Here is a 26,803-nt window from a genome sequence, read left to right as displayed (position 1 = left end):
ATACGAGACTGGAATAGAAGGGAGAACCGGTATAGGTACTCAAAGTACCCTTCGCCACGCACAGTCAGGTGGCTTGCGGAGTATGGATGTAGATGTAGATGTAGATGATGCCGTCGTTTACAACCGCGTAATATTATCAGATGATCAAAACGAATTGTAAAATGATTTAGACAAGATATCTGTACGGTGCAAAAAGTGGCATTTGACTCTAAATGATGAAAATTATGAAATCATCCACATGAGCACTAAAAATAATCCGCTAAATTGCTGTTACACGATAAACCACACAAATTTAAAGGCTGTAAACTGGAGTGAGTACTTAGAGATTACAATTACAAATAATTTAAACTGGAAGAATCAAATAGATAATGTTGTGAGGAAAGCAAATCAAAGACTTTGATTTATTGACAGAACACTTTGAAAATGTGAGTGGTTTACTAAAGAGACTGATTATACGATGCTTGTCTGCCCTCATCTCGAGTACTGCTGAGTGGTGTTGTATCTATATAGATAGGATTGATGGCGGATATCGAAAAAATTCAAAGAATCGCAGCTCGTTTTGTATTGTCGAGAAATAGGGCAGAGATTCCCAGGGGTATGATACACGAATTGGGGTGGCAGTCATTACACAAAGGCGTTTATCACTGTGAAAGTAACTTGTCATGAAATTTCTACATCTGCATCTACATTTATACTCCGCAAGCCACCCAACGGTGTGTGACGGAGTGCACTTTACGTGTCACTGTAATTACCTCCCTTTCCTGTTCGCGTATGGTTCGCGGGAAGAACGACTGCCGGAAAGTCTCCGTGCGCGCTCGAATCTCTCTAATTTTACATTTGTGATCTCCTCGGGAGGTATAAGAAGGGGGAAGCAATATATTCGATACCTCATCCAGAATCGCACCCTCTCGAAATCTGGCCAGCAAGCTACACCGCGATGCAGAGCGCCTCTCTTGCAGAGTCTGCCACTTGAGTTTGCTAAACATCTCCGTAACGCTATCTCGCCATTTTTACTTAGTGCAGGTGATATTTTTTAAAAAAATTTACCGTTTCAAATTCAGAACATGTGAACTCTTTGAAAATTCCACTAATTTAAACTTAGGAAATCAGCAACAGTCTCCTCAGAGTGTGATACTATTTTGTTGGCACCCATCTACATAGGGAGGAATGATCATCACAATAAAACAACAGAACTCAGAGCTTACACAGAAAGACTTAAGTGTTAGTTTTTCCCATGTGCTGTTGGAGACTAGAATTGTAGCAATCGAAAATACCAGGGCTAGCCCACTAGCCCTAGATACAAAATGGCGAGAAATTAAAAAATGACAGAACTTAAAAAATGGCGTGAAAGATGGTGGACCTAGCCCAAGACGATGGAACTGAGGATGGTCACTGTGATGTCATAATCCAAGATGGTGAACCTGAGGATTTGAAGACAGCCTCTATGACGTCAGAATCGGAGAAGGCGGCCCAAGATGGAGGACCTGAGGATATAAGGACAGTTTTGAGACCGTATTATGTCAGTGGCAAGATATGACCGGCATGTCACTTAAATACAAGATGACAGACCTGGGACAGTCTGCATGGTTGCCAGGTCATTTGTTCTACGTTTGAAATCCAACAGCCCGCATTTCCTAAGTTTAAATTAGTGGGATGTTCAAAGAGTTCACATGTTCTGAATTTGAAACGGTAAAATTTCTTAAAAAATCACCTGCACTAAGTACAAATGGTGAGAAACTCAAAATACACTTACTCTAATTTTAAAATGGTGGGAATACCATTGGTGTACCCTTCATGGTTGTCAGAAATAGACCACTTGTACTACGTTTAAAACTAAATAAGTCACTGGTTAAAATTTCATGGTTATCGAACAATCAGTACTGCTATGTGTGTATAGTAAGGTAAGATAGGAACGGGGCAGGTATGCAGATGCACTTTATTTGTTTAATCATTTACCCCTCACAGAACTCGCAAGCGTCCTGCCCCCCCCCCCCCCCCCCACACACACACACACACAAAGCTGACTCCACTGTTGTGTGCCTCGCTATGCCACAGTTTTGTCAGGTAATGGAAATGAGCGTTTGGCGTCATTGGCCGGGAGGCCCCTTGCGGGGCAGGTCCGGCCGTCTTGGTGCAGGTCTCATTACATTCGACGCTACACTGGGCGACCTGCGCACTGGATGGGGATGAAATGATGATGAAGACAGCACAACACTCAGTCCCTGAGCGGAGAAAATTCCCGACCCTGCAGGGAATCGGACCCGGGCCCGTAGGACGGCAATCCGTCACGCTGACCACTCAGCTATCGGGTCGGACAGTTTGGTCTGGGCACCACTGCTGCCATCTGCTAGGCGACACAGTGCACACATCATCATCCACTGTGTTTGTTGTCTAACTGTTGACCGCCAACCAGCTCTGATGCCTGCCCACATTGTAGAGCAGTCATAAAATGCCCAAATAAACTGGATGCCACATCACGCGGCATGGAGTGTAGCAACATCCGGCCGAGTTCTAACAGCAACCCACCGACTGGCAGTGCGCTTACCCTCCTCAGATGCTGCCTTATGTGGCAGTCCTGAGGGGCTAGTGTGGTATAGCTCCAATGTCACAACCACAGCATGTGATCCACATGCCATCACGCAGTCTTAGCTCTGTCCCTGTTCATTCTTAACCCTGCTGTAATTTTAGTACTGGATGACAAAATACTCTAACAGGATGCACCCTTCTGTTCTACTGGACTGCAGTGTCCCAGCGAAGTCTCTGTAATGTTTGTGGTAGCTATTTCATGCCTGACAGTCATTACGAGTGTGACTCTATTAACATTCTAATATAGAACATCTATTTCCAGAGCCTGACATACTTTCACCTATGTTACTCCTAGCATGCTACTCCTAGCAAGGTTTTGGTCACGAACTTTAAGGAGATGAAACTCCAATACAGTAATTGCTTAGGGTCTGCTATGACCATACACCTTTTTTGCATTAGACCAGCATATTCTTCAACTAACATAGTTCTTTTTGTATTTATGTTTGGTGTGAATGAAATTTGGAAGAAGCAGTATCTGAGGACAGTATGGATAGCACAAGGGAAGACCTGCATAAGAATGTATTAGTAGATGTTTTACACTCAGTATAATGGTACAAGTTCTTGGTAGGTTTCTGGAGATACGTGGTATCAAATTTGTTCGAATCCTCGTAGATTCAAGTTCGGTAACTGCGACTTTACATCGTTTTGACTGCCACTCTGAACAAGTACCGTTAGTTAACTCCGCTGCACTCTACTGAATAAAGCTTCAGGGTGTTGTGGTTACAATAACTCGTTCACAGTGAAGTTCGGTTGATATTATAAGTGCACCATTCTTTCTAGATGCCATTTTCAATTTCTATTGTAAGAACGTTCGAGTTATGCGTTGAAGAAATGTAATCAGCATGCAGATGGACTCCCTGATACAAAGTCTGATACACTGCAGCTGCACACAGAACTGTTTGCAGGCAACCTCCCTGATATAGCAACTTGTACGTTGGAGCAGAATACAGAATTGATTAACACTGTCGTTAGCTTGTTTTGGTCTCCTGGATACACATCTATAAGCACAGTAAATGCATGGAATGTTTCTGTAGGATTTCCAAATCATTTCTGACGAATACCGGTGAAGTTTCTTCAACAAGGGTTTTCTTGCAGAAAGTCTTTGCTGACCAGCGTTGCTGCCAGTTGAGATAGTAAGCAACTGCTGTTATGACGTATCCTGCACTCCACATGCTGGCTTAGCACTGTCAGCTAAGTCAGCTAAGTTTTCAGAGGTAGCTGCCATCGCATGTCTACAAATTCCCGTAAATTTCTGGGTCAGAGCTGACATCAAATAGCATCCTTGATCGGTTCAGATCAGAGGATTTGAGTGCTATGTCAATGTGGCCTGGCCAACAAGGTTACTACACAGTTAGCCGGCCGCGGTGGTCTAGCGGTTCTAGGCGCTCAGTCCGGAACCGCGCGACTGCTACGGTCGCAGGTTCGAATCCTGCCTCGGGCATGGATGTGTGTGATGTCCTTAGGTTAGTTAGGTTTAAGTAGTTCTAAGTTCTAGGGGACTGATGACCACAGATGTTAAGTCCCATAGTGCTCAGAGCCATTACTACACAGTTATACCCACATTAGTGTGAGCTTGTGTTTGTCCACAATGATACTGATGTAGATGGTATGTTTAACTCCAATCAACCTCTTTCTTATAAACAAAAGTGATCAAGTGTTCAAACTAGCATTGCATAATTAAATGATTTTTAAGCGATTCTCACATAAATTTTAAGTATTTTGTACCATACGCAGGAAATCTAACGTTTCCAGCAGATTTTTAATGGAACCGGTTGAGGAATGTAAAGGTATGTCTTCATAACAAACGTGGTGAAGTGGGACTTCTATATGGTGTCAAGTTATCTCTTGGTGAAGTTACACATTTCCACAGGATTTCTAAATAATTGTCTGGAAAATGCTGACGTGGCATCTTCAAGAAGGGTGCTTGTGCAGGAAGTATTTTACAAATTGCGGTTGCTAGTGTCGAGAGATGAGAGGTAAAATGGCCACATGTCTAGTTTTGAGCAATTTCTGTTGAGCAGTAGAAATTTAAATTACATGTGATTTGTATTGTTTCATTGAGTTGAGGAAATACTAAATGCAGTGTACTGATAATGCTAATTTATGCTATTGGTCCACAGACACTACACGGCACCTCACCACATACAGCTACATGACACAGGTAAATTGTTGAATTATGACAAGACGCCATATATTAGAGCAAAATAGTAAGAAAGTGCTCATGTTATAGCAAAACTGTAACAAAATGTCACTGTTACAGCAAAACAGTACCAAAATGACATGTTACAGCGAAATTGTAACAAACTGTCCCTGTTACACAAAAACTGGAACAAAATGTCAGTGTTGGAGAAAAACTGTAATGAACTGTCAATGTTACAGCGAAATTGCCAATTTTAACAAAAATTCCCAGTTATAGCAAAAACTGTAACAAATTACCTACTGCAGAACTATGCTACAGCAAATTTCGCTGAGAACATGTAAGCTGTAGAATTCTGCTAGGGCTGTGTGGCAGAACACAGACCCAATATGACAGGTTGATACAATTTCTGCATTACTCACAATTAATCGTGCGGAAATGAGGCTGTTAACAGGTGGAACGTCATAACTTTCAAAAGTGTTTGTTGCTGTTAGCAAAGATTCTCTACTCCCAACACTGTCGTTTTTCCCCCTGACGTTATGTGATGCAGTGACTGTGAGATCTATTTGTTGCTCACAAACATTCCATAGGACACGATGAAGTGGAAGATACACATTTAACGCAGACAGCAATGCTTCTGAATGTAAGGAATAGCAATCCTGTCTCTTCAAGAAAACAAATTTTACATATTACATGAAAACATGGTGTCTATTCTTTCAGACATGTCTGAAAGAACTAAATCACGCAGAATCCACAGTTTTGATACAAATTATGTAAATTGATGGTGAGGAGGTGGGGAGGGGGGCAGAAAGGAAAGCAAAGGAATTCATGATGTCATCTGCATCTCGGGTCTTTATTCGGTGTCAGCGGCGTCGAGTGAAAATGTGTTCCAGTCGGAAATGATGTACTTACTAGGCAATTGCGTTAACCACTGTGCCAACTGGACAGAGTGATTATCGCAACTGCACGGTCTATTTCGGTACGCCTCTCAGCCAACCCACATTCCCACCTAGCATCACCAATCCAGAGTACCCATTCATGTTCCCCTTGTTCTCTACCTTGAGATTCCCGCAGAAGATTGGATGTGATTGTGCATTCGCATTGAAGGTGGTGGATTCATGTCCCATTGAAGCGAATCAATTATATGAATGCATGGTGTCTGTTCTTTCAGACATGACTCCACCATTTGCAGTGCGAATGCGGTATCACATCCGACCTCCTGCGGGAAAATGAAAATAGCGAGTAAATGGGACAAGGACGCGTACTGTATATAGGTGGCATTAGGTGGGAATATGGATTGGCCGAGGGGAGAACCAAGATAACCGGTGCATTTGCGATAATCACTGTGTACGGGTGGTGCAGCGTTTAACGTAACTGCCTTTCCTTTCGTCCCCCTCCCCCCCCCCCCTCCTCCAGCAGCAATTTATGTGAAGTTTACATAGATGATCATTATCAATAAACCTCAGTCACATGCTATTCACATGAGGATGTACTCGATGCTTTATAACTAACAATCAGTACAGCTTCCTGAAGGTTTGAAGTAAGTTTAATATTATTAGGATCCCTTGCTGTAATTAATATATCTCTGCTCTGACACACATCATCTATAAAATCTTTACTCTTCTCAAGAATCCCAAACACACGCTTGAAAAACCTCAGAGCTTATTCAACCCATGGCTCATGCATTTCTCGCCTAATTTTCAATCCTCCGCTACAATGGAAACACACAGATTGCTCTCCGTTATCAGTACAAAAGCATCCAGTTTCATTTAAATTGTCTGGGCGCTTCCTAATAGCCAATGACCAGCTGTCAAAAGATGCTGGCCTTGCTTCATATGTAGGAGAGAGCATTGTACATAGAAGATTATGCAACTGCGAACACAAAATGTGTTTTGGTCAGTAGTTCACTCTAGTGACAGATTTTAGAATCACACGAAGGAATAAACACTAGACATTGCCATAAGCAGTTGGTAATTTCCTACAGCTTTTGCTGTTGTTGGTCATAAGATTTTGTTTTGCACAGCATTTGTATGTATTTCACTTGCTACATATTTAAACACTGTGTTAAGAAATTGAAACCATTTTGAATAGGCGTATAATTTGAATTCTGCAGGTACAGAATTTTACGGCCAGTAAAACGCTATGTATTTTTATAACTACAATGGCGACCAAATTAAAGCAGCAAACTGCTGTCTCCCCGTCCTGCGTCTAATTCACGACATAATCATACAAACTGTCAACAGATGTCGCTACGATCGCGTTATCCCCGGTACGGACAACCAAGTCAGCAGGGCACCTATCAAGCATGGTAATGTTTACAGGGTAGCCCCACATCCACAATCGCTGTGTGCACAGTCACAGACGGTGCAGTATGGCACAGAGAAGAGGCCTACGGAATCTCTGCTATGGAGAGCCAGATGAGATGACAGTTCATAGAGACCAAAACCGTATCCCAGAGGCCTGGACAGTACCGACCACGTGTGACATCAGAAGGAGTAGACCGTAATTTGGCTGCAAGGGCAATACGGTACCGCCTTAGTACTGCACTGCAACTGAAATCTGACCTCCGAGCATCCCTTAGACGTGTTGTATCGAGGCAAACGGTGTACAGAATGCTTCAGAAGAGTGGCCTTTATTGTTGGGGACCTACTGCCTTTTAACCTCTGGCGTGTCTTCCCAGAAGGGAGCGTCTAGTGTGGAGATGTCAATATGCCACCTGGACGGTCGAACGGTGGGCCAATGTTGTTTCCTCAGAGAAGTCCTGGTTTGATCTGGAGAGTGAGTCTCAACGGATTCGCATCTGAAGGGCACGTGGAACACAAATTCGGGACTCAAACATTGTGGAAAGAAACCAACATCGAAGAGGATCGCTAATGGTGTAGGCAGGGATTATGTTGACCACTCAGACACCTGTTCATGAAACTGTACGGGTGAATCAGCAAGATTTAACTGCTATCAGGTACCGTGAGGAGATCTTGGGATCTCATGCGCAGTTGTTGCGAGGTGCGGTGGACCCAGACTTCCTACTAATGGACGATAATTCTCGACCTCATACAGCACAGGATGTTAATGTTTTTTTTTTTCTGGAAACGAAAGATATTGCATGCATGGCGTGGCCTGCTCGCTCTCCCGATTTGAATCCCATAGAGCATGTCTGGGATACGTGTTCTTCTGTACAGAGATCGTGCTAGTAATACTAAAAACCAACTGACCCATCCAAATCAAACTTCTTCTCATTGCTGAAAATTTATGTGTTCCATTCTACGGTCCATGACATATGTTCTTCCGCAAATTTCAGTCGAGCCTCCTTATGCGCGTTGTTTATAGTTGGCTTATGGGGCAGTTTCATGAATGCCAGATTCACGTCTTGAGCCAGTATTTGTCTGGCGCCTCTGGAAGTGACTGATAACTGCAGGTCAGCCACGATTTGAAAGGAATACACGCCGTCGATTTTTGCTTTACGCAGAATCAAACGCGTATCTGATGCTGACAATTTCGTGTCCATATATATCATTTTTACCATACTATGCACCCACTCTGGCAAAATTATCAACGACACAACTGGAACGCCCTAATTTCTTGGAAATCTGGTTATTAGACAGGCCCATTTCTTTGTACGCCTTCATATTTGCTTGCTTTTCACGCGACATTATAGCAATAACTGTCTCGCGCCGTTAGCAGACATACCTCCAAACAACTGTAGCGAACTGTTGACTTTTACCACTGTGCGCGTCGTCTAACAGACCTGCCTTGATGCAAACATCCACCACTTCCTACCACAAAGATCGCCTTTTTTAAATTTTTAAGCACTCGGCTCAATTCTAATGGTGAAATGAGAATGTATTTTGTTTTGCTTTGTTGTAAACTATACGGGAAATGCGTAGAATACTAAATATGTAAACAAACATGTGTTTTTTTTTTTTACAAATAATCGCGTGGTTTTATAGTAGTTTGCACCACAGTAGATTTAGGTGTATTTGTAGGTGCTGTTGTGCTGTCTTGGGATGTTTGATCGAACGAATGGAGTGCAGTTGTCATTTACAGAAACATTTATTTGCAAGTTTTCGATTGCAGCGTATATTAGATCACACAGCATCAATGTCCTTCGCTGTCTTTCACCAAACGATTCCTCATTAAACTTATGATAGGACTCTAGATAACAGTAGGGAGCGCAGTAGTCAGAGGTTCTGACTACTGTGGTTAACCGTGCCCACTTACCAGCATTAGTTGTAATTATTGGTTCACAAATGAATCTCCCTCTCCGCTACTACGGAACTCTCTTGAGATTAATAAAATGTGCTAGACGTGGACTTGAGCAGTGGCCGTTAGCTTGTGCGCTAACTGGTTCTACTGGGGGAGCTATCCTAGTTCTCAGCTACAGTGCTCTGTCATCCGTTGATCATGGTCTGGTGCCACACCATGAGGCAAACTTTCAGGGACGTCGGGCGGTTTTTCTTTGCGAGACAAGATCAGCCGTCACTGCATTTCTGTAGGCTGTGTTAAGAATTAAGTAAACTGGTGTACCATGTTCGTGTGTATAAAGGTTACAATGAAAAATAATTGTATCTAGAAATATGACACCTAAATAAAAAGATGCTTCGTTGTGACTTATAGCAATAGACTTCTACATGCTTCGTATTTACACAACTACGTAAAATTAACCCGTTTCATTTGTCTGAATTCGGTTAATAATAATTGGTTGTTTGAACGACTGCATAATTCCCTGCTTCGGCGCACAGGGTCGTTGAGCGTGTATCTTTTCGTGCTAATGTAAAATGTATATTTATATTAGCCTTTAATCATGCATGGATGTTAAATCAGGTATTCAGTTTCCGGTACTCAATCACTTTCCTTAATTTTTAGTGCATCTCTACAGAAAACTACAGACAGCCTGCGAATTTAACCTGTAATAGTTGAATACCTTGTGATGAAATTTTAATCGTTGAAAAGCGGCGTAAGCTTACTGAATACGACTTGGTTTTGATAAAATTAATACTTATTTTATACAAAGAAATCCTGTTGTAGTAGAACAAAAACATTAATTTATTTGTTTTAGATACATTCGTGAACACAGGATTCAATAAATCGTTGTAACGTTACCACACACGTGACGTGTTTCATTCTTATAAATGTTGAGTGCAAATAATGTGAAAAGAGTGGTGCATTAAAAAACACGCATTGAAAACTAAATCCCACTGAAAGCGAGAGAGGATACCAGGTGTGTTACCAGCAGAGCAGTGATAAAATCTCCGAAGAAGCTACACAACCAAACTGACTTTGAGAATAAGTTTCGTGTCTTCGGTCCTTCGCATCGGAGATTCAAAGGAGACGGAGACGTCGAAGGATAAGTCTGCGAGAGTGCTCGGATCGACACGTAAAGAGAGAAAAAGAAAGCTTCGTCCAAAGAGTACTTAAAGCTCTTTCCGACGACTTAACAGCGAGTAGCGTCACTGCGCTAAGAGGACTAAGAGCTTAGTTTGTTTCTGCCACACGGCAGCAAAAGTTAGTATCTCCACGAGATATTTTTCTCCTGTTTGCCGTGAACTGATCGAAAGACGTGTTCCCGTATTTCCGTTTTCTGTATGTTAAAAAAAATTAAGCTGTTCTAGGTATCTCATATTTCCAATAAAATATACCATAGAAGACCATCAAGTAATTTTGTCGAATCAAAGACAACAATGCACTGATTATAATCCATCAGATAGTTGACAATCGGCTCTATTTCATATGAGTAATTTTGTGGTTGGTAGTTCAGTACTTATGTTCGCTTATTTATAGCAAATTTTCTGATATAAGGAAAAGGAGAAGAATTTACACTCAGTTTCATAGGTAATGCAGTATTTACAGCTGAACCAAACTACAGTTATTAAATTACCTACTAATTCGAAATTCACTACCTCCTGTTTCATAAATAATTACAGCTAGACTTTACATACTTACGTTCACCTGAAATACAACTATATTGAAGTGTTCTGTAGAATGGAGGATAGCGGGGTATTCTTAAGGTGCCGCTTTTTCTCTCAGCTTCTTCGCAGAAATGTACTCCAGTGAATGAGATAAAGAGTAAGAACAAGTTCTGCTGCACAATTCTCACTTAAAAAAAGGAGACAGTTGGCAGAAAGCTCTTAGCATAGCATGCGTGAAACTTAGCTTACTGAGAGCAATTACATTATGTACACGCAGCCATCAGTCGGCAAATCATATCGGAATAATTTCTTGAATCTTAGAAACTTGCATTATTCTGTACCTTAACCTTCCTAGAGTATTACATTTCATTATTGAGTTGTGCTTTCGACAAATATTTACGTTCTCTACCTGTGACAACAGCATATTTTTTAACATTTTTGTAACACCGATGGAAATTTGCTTTCTGTGTTAAATGTTTGTCTAATGAAAACGTATTTTCGTTTAATAACTTAACTTTAACTGCATTTTGACAGGTCAGTCTTGTTAAAACTCTTCTTTTCTAATGAAAGTAATTTCTTTCCATATACATGATTTGGCAAGCTCTGTATACATTCAATTGTATAGACAATAATGTTATCAATAAAAATACAGAATATTTACAAATACATTGATATCGACTCTACATGAAGTGATTCTTTTTTATACGGTACTGGAAGCTACTAATTTTAAAATTTTCCTGGCGAACTGAATATTCAAACAAATACGGAGCTTGTAACCGGGCTGCATTCAATACATTCTTCGATATTTTCACAGGGCACCTGTCAGACTTCTTCGTATAAGCCGTCGCAGACTCAAGAAGATTCCTCCGCTCCGCAATGCACGAGGTATGGCTATAAAATAACGGGACTGATGCTGTCATAGACGAAGTACGCATGCGCCAAAGATGAAAGGTCTACAGCTGTGAAACTATACAGTCACGACCATGCAGTATAATCTCAGACATCGTGAAAGAACGCTGTACTGAACATCAACGCAGTGCTCGCCTCCTGAAGCCAAGCAATTTCGCTGTTGACCAACATTCTATATCCACGGGAATGGAATATGACAAAAACAATTATTCTGATAACAACAACATCTTTTAGAGGTTGCATTGTTATAGAAGCCGTGGAAATATGCCTGGCGGAAAATCTGATGAACCGTGACAGCGGCCACCAGCTGGTCAGTGGATGGAATCATATTATCTCCACCATTTGCTCAAATAGAAGACAACAGAGCGCGCCGACGGCCGCGGCAATGCATAGGTCAGGTAAGTAGCGCCGTTCTACCAGCGAGGGGGTTGCCGCCAGTTTGTGTGGTCCGTCTGCGAACGCGACTGACGAATGCGAGAAATACTCACAGGGTGCCATGGAAGGTGTGGGTACAGCATAACGGGGCTGTTGTTGTAAATCATTTTATTTCATAAACATACTCGTACATATTTAGTTATTGTCACCCTCAATATATTCTCCCGTCTTCTATCCCTGCTACTCTCCATGAGCGTTTTACATTGATGGAATCAGAGCTACAAGTCTTCTTCTGTGACGTCATTGGTGACGCGAGGAGCATTTTCAAAGACTGAAGTCTTGTTCTATTTAATACAGCTTTAACTTTAGGAAAAAAGGTAAAAATCATATGGTGCTAGGTCAGGCGAATAAAGTGTGTAGTGAAGCACTGGGGTGCTGTACTTCACTAGAAACTTCTCAACAGACAATGCGGCATGAGCCGGTGCGTTGTTTTGATGCAGAACCAGTGACATGTTTTCTCACAATTCAAGTCTTTTCTTTTTCTTATTTTCTCAGTGGGTTGAGCAAGAACATCAAGGTAGTAAGGTTGGTTAATAGTTTGAACTTCAGGAACCCAGTGAAGATACACAGTTCCATGAATATCGAAAAAGCAATCGTCATCGCTTTGAATCATGATTTGCTCTTTCGAGCTTTTTCGCTCTTGGTGAAGTTGGGCCCTTGCAATGCATGGACTGGCTCTTAGTTTCTGGATCATCAGTGAAAAACTAAAATTCGTCATGTTTTATCACCCTTTCCAATAAATTAGGATTATTTTCAGTGGTATTCAAAGTGCCGGAACAAACATTTTCACTAACTTATTTTTGTTCGAGCGTGAGGATTTTCAGCACGTTTCGCACAAACTTTTCTTATGTTAAATTGGTTATGTAGAATTGCCTCACCCATTCATTCTTCATCAACTTCCACAGTTTCAACAAGCGATCGAATACTCAGCCGAAGGTCAGGTCGAATCAGATTACCTACTTTTTTGATATTTTCATCCGTTTTGATGTTAAAGAGTGTCCCGGGCGAGAGTCATCTGCGACGTCTTCTCGGCCGTCACAGAAACGCTTGAACCACTCAGAAACTTGTGTACGCGATTAACAGCTTTCGTCATGCATTTATTTTAGTAAAAGATAAGTTTCAGTAGCCGTTTTTCCAAGTTTCGTGTGAAACTTCACGACAGTTCGTTGGTCTATTATCAAACATCATTTTTCCGACAAAACGAGATAACGAATGTGACAGCAGCTAGATCAGACTGAGTAAAAAAATTGGACTGTGTAAACACTGGGACTTTGTACGGGCGCTGATGACCGCGCAGTTGAGCGCCCCACAAACCAAACATCATCATCATTATCTTCAACGACCACATTGATTTGTGTTGCTTGAGGCTTTCCCGACGGACATGTTGCATGTATGGTTCTCGGGCGAGACGTCGGATGTTATAGTGAAAACTCCACAATACTTCGTCAGCGCAACTGGCCGACATCTTCGGGTGCGACGAACACACTGCTAAGGCAGCACCAGGGCCCCCTATTTATGCCAGTTTTAGGCAGGAAGTGCGTATGCGTGGAGGCGCCAAATTCGATGGCCAATAGCGACGATATCAACTGATAGCAGGAAGGACAGTAACGCCACCTACAGGATGAAGGACCAAATACTTCGGCGCACGCGCGGAGGCTGCCGCCGCTGCTCTGCACTGCCATCGGCAGCCCCAGCGACCTCTGTCGGAAGCCGCAAGGGCGGAGGCTGCCGCTGTTACTCTGCGCTGCCATCGGCCGCCCCAGCGACCTCTGTCGGAAGCCGCAAGCAAAACTGCGCGTCCACGTAGGCGCCTTGATTATCCTCCCGTTGTCAACAGAATATTTATGTTGCTGGCGAATCGTCGTCCGTCTTATGACCAATAGTATTCCTCTCTGCTCGAAGCGACTTCAATATGGCCAGTACAGGATCCCATGCTGAACTAAGCTGAAAGCCCGTGTCTCTGTTTACAAGATTCGTCGAGCTACGTATTTCCACTGCTTCCTTAATAACACTGTCCCAGTACGAACTCGTCGATGCGAGAATTTTTGTATGTTGATAATTCATAGAATGTCCTGTACTGAGACAATGCTCGGCCACTGCAGTTTTGCTGGCGGACGAAAAATCGGCGGTGTCTCTTCAAAAATAGGAAGACTACTGAAGAGGCATAAAGTTAAATGTGTTTTTCGTCCGCCAGCAAAACTCAGAGCTCTCTTGGGCTCATCTAAGGACAGCCTCGGCCTAAGAAGACCCGGTGTTTACGAGATTCCTTGTAGCTGCGGCATGTCGTACATCGGACAAACTTGTCGCACTGTGAAAGAGAGATGCACTGAACACCGACGCTACACTCGTCTGGAGCAACCAGAAAAGTCTGCAGTGGCCGAGCATTATCTCAGTACAGGCCATTCTATGAATTATCAACATACAAAAATTCTCGCATCGACGAGTTCGTATTTTTTTTTTACTTTATTGTTATTTTAACACCTGAACAATCAGGTAGGCTGGCAGCGGCATGCTACGCCGCTCTTCAGCCATAGAGCTGACAATCACAGTGCAATAATGGAGAATGAAAATGAACATAGTGACGGGCAAAAAATAGTAGGCACAGACACACAAAAAACACGGAGCCGTTCACACTCGACGAGAAAGACACTGAAAACACGTTGGCACGGCGCACATAACACTGATGAATCCGACGGCACAAGTGAACGTAGAAGCGTGACGGCGGACACTAAAAACACAAACGACGTCACACACACGAGACACAGATGGCGATGATCTCCGGCGCGCTAAAGTCCACGTAGCGTGTGCGAGTCTGGGGACCTGCCAAGAGGGGAAGAAGGGTGAGGGCGGGCGGAGAGGGTGGAGAGGGGAGAACAGAGATGCCAATGGCTGAGGTGATGGGAGGAGGAGTAGAAGGACAGGGGAGGGGAGGCCCGGGGGAGGAGTGAGGAGAAGGGGAGGAGGGATGGAGGGTGCCGAAGGGAACAGAGACAGGAAGAGGGAGGGAGGATCAAAGTTGGTAGGAGGGGTAGATGCAGGGGAGGAGGGCATCATCAGGGAGGGGGAGCTGGCGGAAGCCACCTTGGGAGAGGGTAAGGAGGGTGGAGAGATGGAGACCGGGTGGGACGTGCGAATACAGGCGCGGCAGCAGCCGGGGGTGGGAGAGGATCAGGGAGACGAGCGGGTGAGGAGGATCGAGTTTGCGGGAGGTGTACAGGATCCGTATCCTTTCAAGGAAAAGGAGGAGGTGGGGGAATGGGATGAGATCGTACAGGATCCGCGTGGGGGAGGGGAGACGGATGCGATAGGCGAGGCGGAGAGCATGACGTTCAAGGATTTGAAGGGATTTATAAAAGGGAGGGGGGCGGAGATCCAAGCCGGATGGGCATAACAAAGGATAGGGCGGATGAGGGACTTATAGGTGTGGAGGATGGTGGAGGGGTCCAGACCCCACGTACGGCCGGAGAGGAGCTTGAGGAGACTGAGTCGGGAGCGTGCCTTGGCTTGGATTGTCCGGAGGTGGGGAGTCCAGGAGAGGCGACGGTCGAGGGTGACGCCAAGGTACTTAAGGGTGGGAGTGAGGGCGATAGGACGGCCATAGATGGTGAGATAGAAATCAAGGAGGCGGAAGGAAGGGGTGGTTTTGCCTACAATGATCGCCTGGGTTTTGGAGGGATTGACCTTGAGCAACCACTGGTTGCACCAAGCGGTGAACCGGTGAAGATGGGATTGGAGAAGGTGTTGGGAGCGCTGTAGGGTGGGGGCAAGGGCAAGGAAGGCGGTGTCATCGGCAAACTGGAGAAGGTGGACGGGGGCTGACGGCGGCGGCATGTCCGCCATGTACAAAAGGTACAGAAGGGGGGAGAGGACGGAGCCTTGGGGCACACCGGCAGAGGGGAAAAAGGTGTAGGAAGCTGTGTTATGGATGGTGACATAGGAAGGACGGCGGGAGAGAAAGGAACCGATCAGACGACGTAGTTAATGGAAAGGGTGAAGGTTTGGAGCTTGAAGAGGAGAGCACGTTCGAGGTCCAGGGAGAGGAAGATTGCGGAGTGACGGGAATTAAGCTGTTCGGAAAGGAGATGAGTGAGGTGAAGGAGAAGGTCGTCAGAAGAGAAGGATGGCCGAAAGCCACACTGGGTAACGGGAAGGAGGCGGTGCTGGCGGAGATGCTGGTGGATGCGTCGGGTGAGGATAGATTCCAGGACCTTGCTGAAGACCGAGGGAAGGCTGATGGGACGGTAGGAGGAGACGGCGGACGGCGGTTTGCCAGGTTTAAGGAACATGAGGATACGGGAGGTTTTCCACAGGTTGGGGTAGTAACCGGTGGACAGGACTACATTGTAGAGCCTGGCCAGGGTGGAGAGGAAAAGGACAGGAGCTTCACGAAGGTGACGGTAGGTGACACGATCGTGACCAGGAGCGGTGTTGCGTTTCGTGCGAGTGTATCAATGAGATCCTGTGTAGTGATAGGGGCATTGAGTTCTGTGTATGCAATGTTGTCCAAGTACTGAAAACCAGGAGCGAGGGGAGGGACAGAGGTGTCAGTTCGATCGCGGATATCCGGGAAGAGGGAGTAATCGAACTGGGGATCATCGGGGATGGAAAATACATCGGAGAGGTAGGAGGCAAGGTGATTGGCCTTACTAAGGGTGTCAGGGAAAGGGTGATCATCATGGAGAAGAGGATAATAGGGGGAGGGTTTAGTTCCGGTAAGGCGACGGAAGGCCGACCAGAACTTGGACGGGTTGATTGGTAGGGTAGCATTTAAATGGGTGCATGTCTGTCGCCAGTCCCGGCGTTTCTTAGCTGCGAGCAAATTACGAATGTGTCGCTGGAGTTGCCGGTGGCGTCGTAGTGTGTCCGGGTCACGTGTGCAGAGGAAGGCAAGGTAGAGACGACGGGATTCACGGAGGAGAAGGACGGCCTGTGGGGGTAAGGTAGGACGGTGGGGGTGGATGGCGGCAGTAGGGACGTGGGCCTCCACGGCCTCAGACAAGGTCTGCTGGAGAAAGGAGGCGGCATGGGTGACATCGTCAGGGTGGAGGTAGGTGAAGGGTTGGCTATCGACCTGGGTGGAAAGGGTATCCCGGTAGGCATTCCAGTCGGCACGGGAATAGTCATGGACATACTTAGGGGGAGGGTCATTACGAGGGTTGGGGCGGGGGCGACGACCGTCTGAAATGGTGAGGAGGACAGGGAGATGGTCGCTACCAATAGGCTCCAGGACATCCACCGTTATGCGGCCAAGGAGGTTGGGGGAGGAGAGGAGAACATCAGGAGTGGAGCTGGATTTGGGACGGGTGTGCTGGGGGATGGGGATGAGGTCGCCTTGAAGGGAGGAGAGGAACCGATGCCACCGCCGTAACTGGGCGGCGGAACGACTATGGATGTTGAGGTCGGCGGCGATCATGTAGGAGGAGAAGGTACGGTCAATGTGGGAGAGGAAGTCGAAGGGAATAGGGGCGTTAGGGCGGACATAGATGGTGGCGCAGGTAACGGTAAGGCCGGGGAAGAAGAGACTAAGCATCACGTGTTCGGTGGGGTCGGGAAGGAGTGGTTGGAGCCGAACAGGGATCTGGCGGTGGTGACCAATGGCAACTCCGCCACGCGCAATTGGGAGGGGATTATTGGAGCGGTGGAGGAGATAGGGTGAGGTGTGAATGGAGTGGTGGGGTTGGAGGAAGGTTTCATTGAGGAGGAAGGCATCCACGCGGTGGGTGGCAAGGGTGTGCAGGAAGAGGTTCTTGTTGGCGGAAAGGGAGCGGATATTGTTGAAAAGGATACGTTGCTGCCGTGCCATGACAGGGATTTAGACGAGGGTGTCAAGACGGGAGAAGGTGAAATGGGCCTGGTTGTTGGAGTAGGTGGCGTACATCTTGAGGTGGAATATGGAACGGGCGGCGAGGGAGATCTGCTGGAGGGTGTTGGGGCGCTGAAAGGGATGAACATTTTGAAGGACGATGGTGAGGAACCTGATGATGTCCTCAGCGGTGGGGGGGTGGGGCGAATGGAATTGCCAGGAGGGGTGGGGGCGTCCAGAGGACGGACAGGGACGGTGAGTTGAGGAGTGGTCGGAGGGGGTCGGGCTTTACACTTTTGGGAGTAGGTGGGATGGGGGAGATTGCAGGTATTGCAGGAGGGAGGGGATTGAAGGTTAGGTCACTGCCGGAGGAAGTGCACTTGCCTACAATGCGGGCAGGTGGGGGCCTCGCGGCACTCAGCTGTTGGGTGTGCATTACAGCGCAGACACCTCTGGCAGCGCTGGGATTGAGGAGGGGAACGGGAGGGGTTGACCTTGTAGCGCTGGTGGAAGAGGAGGGCACCCTCCTTCAGGAGACGGTCAATGGAGGGGGCGTCCTTGGAGAAAACCTGCATAAGGCGAGTGGGGCCGGCCGAGTTGAAAATGCGGCGGACCGCCCGCACCTCCAGCGTGGGATGCGCCTTGAGCTCCGCCAACACCTCCTCCTCCGTGATCGACGGACTGAGCTGAGTGATCACGGTGGTGAGGGCCAGCGGGTGACGCGGGGGTTGGGGTTGGCGGGTAGGAGATGGAGAAGGAGCAGGGGTGAGGGAGGCGGTGGGGCCAAAACGGGTGATGGGGAGGCGGGAGAGGATGTCAGTATGGAGGGTTGGGCTGGGGGAGGAGATGAGAACAGAATCCCATCTGGGAGTGAGGAGAGAGATGGGGGCACCAGGGAAGTGTTGGTGGAGGAGGAGGGAGAGATTCCGGGCCTCGAGAAGGGAAGGATCGGGATGGGAGAGGAGGTATTTGTATAGAGAGGGGGGGGAGGAGGAGGAGGAGGAGGCGGAGGGAGCAGGGCCAGGTGGGGAGACATCCATGGCACCCGGGGGGGGGGGTGAAGGAGGATGGGGCGGGGCCTTTTTGGGAGCGGAGGAGGTGGTGGTGCCACTAGGGCGTTTTGTGGTGGCAGAAGGGCGGGTGGTGATATGAGGGACGGGAGCTATAGGGAGGTGGTGGGAAGGGACAGGTCCCGGCGTGGACGCAGCAGTCGGCGCCGGAGATGGTGACGGTGACGGTGAAGGCGACGGCGACGGCGACGATGACGATGACGATGACGATGACGATGACGGTGGCGGTGGCGGCGGCGGTGATGGCGAAGTCGACGGGGAGAGCTGGGCATGGACAGTGGCCCGACGGGCCACCACCCTAGCCGGAGCTGCAGTGACAGGCTGGGGGAGTGGGGGGAAAGGATCAGATCAAGAGGAGCGGGAGGAAGAAGCCGGAGAGGGGGCGACAAAGAGCGAGGGCGAAGGGAGAGTGAGAAGAGGTGGGATGGAAGGAGGGGGATGGGACTGGGCACACCACGTTATAGTGGTGGAGGCGGAGGAAGGGGAAGTGTAAACTATGGCGGTGGTGGTAGTGGTGGCGGTGGTGGTGGGGGCGGACATGACGACAGGGAGAAACAATAACGCACAGAACGAAAAGGAAAGGACACAAACTGGGGACAGACAAAGACGGAGGAAGACGAAGACGGCCGAAGACCAGGGTCGGACGGCGACGGCGACGGCGACGGCGACGGCGGGGGGCAGGAACGCCGCAGCTGCTGCTGCTGCCGCGGACGGGGCCGGGGCTGCTGCTGCTGCTGCCGCCGCCGCCGCTGCTGCTGCTGCTGGTGGCTGGACCGCTGCTGCTGCTGTTGCTGCTGCAGGAGGACTGGCTGGCTGGCTGGCTGGCTGGCTGGCTGGCTGGCGGGACCGCTGCTGCAGACCGGGACCGGGACCGGGACCGCTGCTGCTGCTGCTGCTGGACCGCTGCGGTTCAGCTCGGCTGGGCTGGCTGGCTGGCTGGCTGGCTGGCACCTGGAACACCTAGCACTTCGATTAGCGCTGGAATGGCGCAATCGAAGGGCGGTAACCTTGCGATGTACCGCCGGAGATGACGAGTTCGTACTGGGACAGTGTTATTAAGGAAGCAGTGGAAATACGTAGCTCGACGAATCTTGTAAACAGAGACACGGGCTTTCAGCTTAGTTCAGCATGGGATCCTGCACTGGCCATATTGAAGTCGCTTCGAGCAGAGAGGAATACTATTGGTCATAAGACGGACGACGATTCGCCAGCAACATAAATATTCTGTTGACAACGGGAGGATAATCAAGGCGCCTACGTGGACGCGCAGTTTTGCTTGCGGCTTCCGACAGAGGTCGCTGGGGCGGCCGATGGCAGCGCAGAGTAACAGCGGCAGCCTCCGCCCTTGCGGCTTCCGACAGAGGTCGCTGGGGCTGCCGATGGCAGTGCAGAGCAGCGGCGGCAGCCTCCGCGCGTGCGCCGAAGTATTTGGTCCTTCATCCTGTAGGTGGCGTTACTGTCTTTCCTGCTATCAGTTGATATCGTCGCTATTGTCCATCGAATTTGGCGCCTCCACGCATACGCACTTCCTGCCTAAAACTGGCATAAATAGGGGGCCCTGGTGCTGCCTTAGCAGTGTGTTCGTCGCACCTGAAGATGTCGGCCAGTTGCGCTGACGAAATATTGTGGAGTTTTCACTATAACATCCGACGTCTCGCTCGAGAACCATACATGCACATTGATTTGTTTACAGACACAAGGGACGCCTCATTCGACTGATAAGGCTTCACGCCTCAGTCTAACGCAACAGTCGTGACACCGTCTCGTTTGTTACCTCCAATGATTGGAGCGCCCAAATATCGAATGAGTGCGAATACTAACGTTTACGTAAACTTATAACACAGTTTTTACAATATTGAGTGTAAGCCACAGTTGTGGTGGCTTAGTTGATACGTAAAATAATGTAGGTATTACATTTCTTAGATGTTTCCTACGGTCCACAGTCACAGAATTGACTGAAACTGTAGCGAACAAATCTCTGCTTTGTTGTATAGGTAGACGTCTTTCTATAAAAGGTCACTTCTTCTAGTGTTTACTAGCAATTTTTTGTTGTTAAAAGAAAACGACATTATTCAGTAAGTGTTATATTCGTTATAAGAGAATCAGAAAGAACGGGTCCTGTAATGCACCGTTTCGTACGTCCCAATGTCCTTAGCAAACTAAATAATCACAAACGTACACTCAGTATTGTAAAAATTTATATAAACGTTAGTATTCGCACTCATCCGATATTGTGTTCAGAAGCGTTGCTTGCTGGCCGCTTTGGGCATTCCTATCGTTGGAGGTAACAGAAACGAGACGGTGTCACGACTATTACGTTGGACTGGGGCGTGAAAGAAAGCTGCACTGAACATCAACGCACCACTCGCCTTTTGAAACCAAGCAAGTTCGCTATGGTCAACATTTTATATTCTTGGACATTCAACGCAGTATGATTAAAACAATGAATCTGAGCATAATAGCACCTTCCTGGAGCTCCATTATTTAAAAACCCTGTAAATACGCAGAGGACAGCTGAGTTCTGCAGTTACATAAGCGAGGGCCCTGCCACCGCGTTGTCTGTCTACGTGATTTTGACGCATGCGCAGAATACTTACAGCGCTCTATATACTTCGAAACAGAGGGCGTCTTTGTCAGTCTTTGATGACTCACTGAAGATGAATGGTAGCTGCCTAGTGGAAATATCGTGGCATGTATTGAACGGCGGAAGGCTGCAAGCCCGAAATTTGTTTGAACAGTTGTGATAATTATTTAGCCCGCTGGGAGATGGCACTTTATGTTACAAAGATCTCAGAGAGTATGTTTGGGGAGAAATGAGCGTAACTATGTACATTAAAAATGTGCATACAGATTTGAAAACTGAATGAAAGACTTCTTTGTTCGGTAATTGGAAACATGACCAGTCCTATACCGAAAGCCTCCTGAAGAGCACACTGTATTTCAGTAATAAGTGAGCGAGCCTAGTGCACGAGGAGGAATAAAAAAGAATTACTGAATTGTTTTAACACTGCGTATGAGTTCTAGTTCCATATGAAATATACGTGGTCCTAGACATGGATTATTTGCACGTTAAACACGTCGTGAATATTATTATTATGGTCAGGTGGAAATTATGCTATTGGATAAAAGGCATCCGGACACCCCAATACAATACGGAATATCCGTCAATATAGGGTTGGGTTGTTTGGGGGAAGAAAATGGCTCTGAGCACTATGGGACTTAACTTCTGAGGTCATCAGTCCCCTAGAACTTAGAACTACTTAAACATAAGTAACCTAAGGACATCACACACATCCATGCCCGAGGCAGGATTCGAACCTGCGACCGTAGCGGTCGCTCGGTTCCAGACTGTAGCGCCTATAACCGCTCGGCCACCCCGGCCGGCCTTTTGGGGGAAGAAATCAAACAGCGAAGTCATCGGTCTCATCGGATTAGGGAAGGAAGTCGGCCGTGCCCTTTCAAAGGAACCATCCCGGCATTTGCCTGGAGCGATTTAGGGATATCACGGAAAACCTAAATCAGGATGGCCGGACGCAGGATTGAACCGTCATCCTCCCGAATGCGGGTCCAGTGTGCTAACCACTGCGCCACCTCTCTCGGTCCCGTCAGTATAAAAGGAATCCGAGAGAGAGAGCAGAGAAGCAGTCAAGCAGAACGGATCGTTAAGGAGAGCTCAGTGACTTCGAACGAGAACTATTCACAGTAACACTCAGTAACAAATGTACCATGAACGTGTCAACCCTTTTAAAGCTGCCCAAGTCGACGGTTGGTGATCTGATTATGAAATGGAAAAGCGAAGGGCAAAGAAAACTAAGCGATAACCTCATGTACTAACAGACAAGGACCGTCGGAGCGTTGCGGTGTGTGGTGGTAAAAAATCGCATGAAATCAGCGGAAGGAATCGCTCGTGCGTTCCAAAATGCTATCAGCAGTCCACGTAGCACAATGATTGTACGCAAGCATTTAAAATGAATAGGCTACATTGGTCGAGCATCTCCTCGTAAGCGACACATTTCTGAAGTCAGTGCCAAGTGACGCTTCAGGTGGCGTAAAGAGCGGCGCCACTGGACATACGAAGGGGCGTTTGAAAAGTCCGTGCGAAGTCCGAGAGATGGCAACACCGGCGCGTATCGAGGTCATGTTTAGTTAGTAGCGTCTTTGGAAAGAACGCACACCAAATTTGAGCCATATTGGTCTAATTCTTTGTGTTTGGAATTCGCGTGAATCAAGAAAGTCGAGTGATTGTCAAAAAATGGACGAAAAAGAATTTGGTGTGGTGCTTTATGAAAAGCAAAACGCCTCAGGAGACTAAAGAGAAGCTTGATAAACATTACGAAGACTCTGCACCTTCGATTAGAACAGTTTACAAGGGGGTTTCAAAATTTTCGGAGTGGCCACATGGGCACAAGTGATGCTGAACGTTCTGGACCCCTGTGGCGGTTACGACTCCAGAAATCATTGATAAAATTCATGATATGGTGAAGGATGACAGAAGGGTAAGGTGCGTGAGATTTCCAGTGCAGTAGGCATCTACACTCCTGGTAATGGAAAAAAGAACACATTGACACCGGTGTGTCAGACCCACCATACTTGCTCCGGACACTGCGAGAGGGCTGTACAAGCAATGATCACACGCACGGCACAGCGGACACACCAGGAACCGCGGTGTTGGCCGTCGAATGGCGCTAGCTGCGCAGCATTTGTGCACCGCCGCCGTCAGTGTCAGCCAGTTTGCCGTGGCATACGGAGCTCCATCGCAGTCTTTAACACTGGTAGCATGCCGCGACAGCGTGGACGTGAACCGTATGTGCAGTTGACGGACTTTGAGCGAGGGCGTATAGTGGGCATGCGGGAGGCTGGGTGGACGTACCGCCGAATTTCTCAACACGTGGGGCGTGAGGTCTCCACAGTACATCGATGTTGTCGCCAGTGGTCGGCGGAAGGTGCACGTGCCCGTCGACCTGGGACCGGACCGCAGCGACGCACGGATGCACGCCAAGACCGTAGGATCCTACGCAGTACCGTAGGGGACCTCACCGCCACTTCCCAGCAAATTAGGGACACTGTTGCTCCTGGGGTATCGGCGAGGACCATTCGCAACCGTCTCCATGAAGCTGGGCTACGGTCCCGCACACCGTTAGGCCGTCTTCCGCTCACGCCCCAACATCGTGCAGCCCGCCTCCAGTGGTGTCGCGACAGGCGTGAATGGAGGGACGAATGGAGACGTGTCGTCTTCAGCGATGAGAGTCGCTTCTGCCTTGGTGCCAATGATGGTCGTATGCGTGTTTGGCGCCGTGCAGGTGAGCGCCACAATCAGGACTGCATACGACCGAGGCACACAGGGCCAACACCCGGCATCATGGTGTGGGGAGCGATCTCCTACACTGGCCATACACCACTGGTGATCGTCGAGGGGACACTGAATAGTGCACGGTACATCCAAACCGTCATCGAACCCATCGTTCTACCATTCCTAGACCGGCAAGGGAACTTGCTGTTCCAACAGGACAATGCACGTCCGCATGTATCCCGTGCCACCCAACGTGCTCTAGAAGGTGTAAGTCAACTACCCTGGCCAGCAAGATCTCCAGATCTGTCCCCCATTGAGCATGTTTGGGACTGGATGAAGCGTCGTCTCACGCAGTCTGCACGTCCAGCACGAACGCTGGTCCAACTGAGGCGCCATGTGGAAATGGCATGGCAAGCCGTTCCACAGGACTACATCCAGCATCTCTACGATCGTCTCCATGGGAGAATAGCAGCCTAGCAGCCTGCATTGCTGCGAAAGGTGGATATACACTGTACTAGTGCCGACATTGTGCATGCTCTGTTGCCTGTGTCTATGTGCCTGTGGTTCTGTCAGTGTGATCATGTGATGTATCTGACCCCAGGAATGTGTCAATAAAGTTTCCCCTTCCTGGGACAATGAATTCACGGTGTTCTTATTTCAATTTCCAGGAGTGTAGAATGAATGGGTACATAATATTTTGCATAAACATTTGGATATGAGAAAGATATCCGCAAAATGGTTTCCGCGATTGCTCACGCTTGACCAAAAACGGAATTGTGTGAAGTGTTGCAAGGGTGGTTTGGAGGTGTTCAGGAAGAATCCACAGGACTTTTAAGTGTCGTTTCGCCACTGTGGATGAAACATGGATACATTTCTATAGTCTTGAGACCAAAGAACAATCTGAACAATGGGTTACCAAGGGAGAATTTGCACCAAAAAGTCGAATACCATTCCTCCGGCCGGAAAGGTTATGGCTACTGTCTTTTGCGATTCGCAAGGGATAATCCTCATCGACTATCTGGAAAAGGGTATAACTATTACAGGTGCATATTATTCATCATTATTGGACCGTTTGAAAACCGAGCTGCAAGAAAAACGCCGGCGATCGGACCGCAAAAAAGTCCTTTTCTATCGCAGAAATGCACTAGCACACACCTCAACAGTTGTGGTCGCAAAATTAACGGAAATTGGATTCCAACTCGTTTCACATCCCCCTTATTCTCCAGACTTGGCTCCCTCGGACTACTATTTGTTCCCCAATTTGAAGAAATGACTGACGGGACAAAGATTTTATTCAAACGAGGAGGTGGTTGCAGCAACTAAAAGCTATGTTGCAGACTTGGACAATTCCTATTATTCAGGAGGGATCAACAAATTAGAACAGCTTTGGACGAAGTGTGTAAGTCTAAAAGGAGACTATCTCGAAAAATAAGAAAGGTTTACCCCAAACACGTATGTAGTTTTTATTTTTGCACGGACTTTTCAAACGCCCCTTGTAGATGATTGGGAGCAGGTGTGAATTGCGCTATACCCTACGAGAATACGACGAAATGGTTTGTGTTTAGCGAATGCCTGAAGAGTGTTACCTGTCTTCAAGTGTAGTGACAACAATAAAGCACAGAGGGTATGATGTTACGATATGGGGGTGTTTTTCGTGGTTAAGGTGTGGTTCACTTCTTGCGATTTAAAAAAAAAGAAGCACTAAATGCCGAAGGATACAAATACAAATTATTACACAATGTAGTGCGTACAGTAGGGGAACAGTTCGGCTTGACAATAGAAGCTGTAATGAAGCGGCATCTGTGAAGCAATGTACTGCGGACAGTGACATTACTGAAATGGACCAGCCTGCTAAGAGTCCCGTCCTAAGCCCAATGAAACGTCTTTGGAATGTTAGAACGTCGACTTCGCTGCAAACTCTACTGTCCAACATAACTACCTTCTCAGGTTTAGGCTCTTGAGGGAGAATGGACTGTGCCATTCCTCCACAGGTATTCAGGCACCTCATTGAAGGTGGACACAGCCCACATTCATGTGTACTAATACGTGTCCAGACACTTTTGATCGGATGGTGTTTATCGGAACAATGTGACCGTTGCTCTTTTCAGACAGTTTACTAAACAGCTGTGAAGGATTGTAGTAGCTTAGAACATGGAACATATCCAGAAGAAAAGGGAAAGAGCTACTCAGCCTATCTAACTCCTTCGTTTGTCAATGGTACTGATTGAGGCTAGAGCGTTTACGTAAATAGGATAACATGTATGTCATAAGTATAATTTTATGTATTTGTTCCTGCATACAAGGACTTACCTTACTAATTTTAAGAGGAATTGTAGATTAATTATCGTCTGAGAGAGGAACTAAGTTGCAGAGAGCCTCTAAATGCAATTATTTGCTGAAGATACTGGATGCAACAGGCAGACAAAGATATTCATACTTAGGTTCTATATTTGAAGGCCCCTTTAAGCTCTCTTACCAAGCATATTAGTTATCATTCTCCTCTGTTTAGTTCAAAAAATTAGAAAAACGGCCGTACTTTGTGCAAACACATTTCATTAATGTTTAACAGCCTTCATTTTCAGTGAAATATTACAATGTGAAATAGTTCTTGATTAGAATTGAAATAGAGTCATTGTAACAAATTGTGTATTTACGATGGTAAGGCCA

The sequence above is a fragment of the Schistocerca nitens genome, chromosome 6 (assembly GCF_023898315.1).
Source record: "Schistocerca nitens isolate TAMUIC-IGC-003100 chromosome 6, iqSchNite1.1, whole genome shotgun sequence".
Classification (NCBI taxonomy): Eukaryota; Metazoa; Arthropoda; class Insecta; order Orthoptera; family Acrididae; genus Schistocerca; species Schistocerca nitens.
The sequence above is the reverse complement of the archived record's forward strand: the minus strand, read 5'-3'. Positions refer to the sequence as shown.